Source organism: Arachis duranensis, chromosome 9 (assembly GCF_000817695.3).
Source record: "Arachis duranensis cultivar V14167 chromosome 9, aradu.V14167.gnm2.J7QH, whole genome shotgun sequence".
Classification (NCBI taxonomy): domain Eukaryota; kingdom Viridiplantae; phylum Streptophyta; class Magnoliopsida; order Fabales; family Fabaceae; genus Arachis; species Arachis duranensis.
The window spans coordinates 75,864,043-75,864,443 of NC_029780.3; positions in this window are offsets into that span (position 1 = coordinate 75,864,043).

The following is a 401-nucleotide window of genomic DNA, read 5'->3' on the forward strand; positions in this document are numbered from 1 at the left end:
AAAACATGTCAGATGGACATCTTTTGGTCAGCTGCTTGTATCTTTCCCAAGCTTCATAGAGGGATTCACCATCTTTTTGTTTGAAGGTTTGAACATCCACTCTTAGCTTGCTCAGCTTTAGAGGAGGAAAGAATTTATCCAAGAAGCAGTGACCAGCTTATCCCAGGAGTCCAGGCTATCCTTGGGTTGTGAATCCAACCATATTCTAGCTCTGTCTCTTACAGCAAAAGGGAAAAGCATGAGTCTGTAGACTTCAGGATCAACTCCATTCGTCTTTACAGTCTCACAGATCTGCAAGAACTCAGTTAAAAACTGGTAAAGATCTTCAGATGGAAGTCCATAAAACTTACAGTTTTGTTGCATTAAGGCAACTAGCTGAGGTTTCAGCTCAAAGTTGTTGG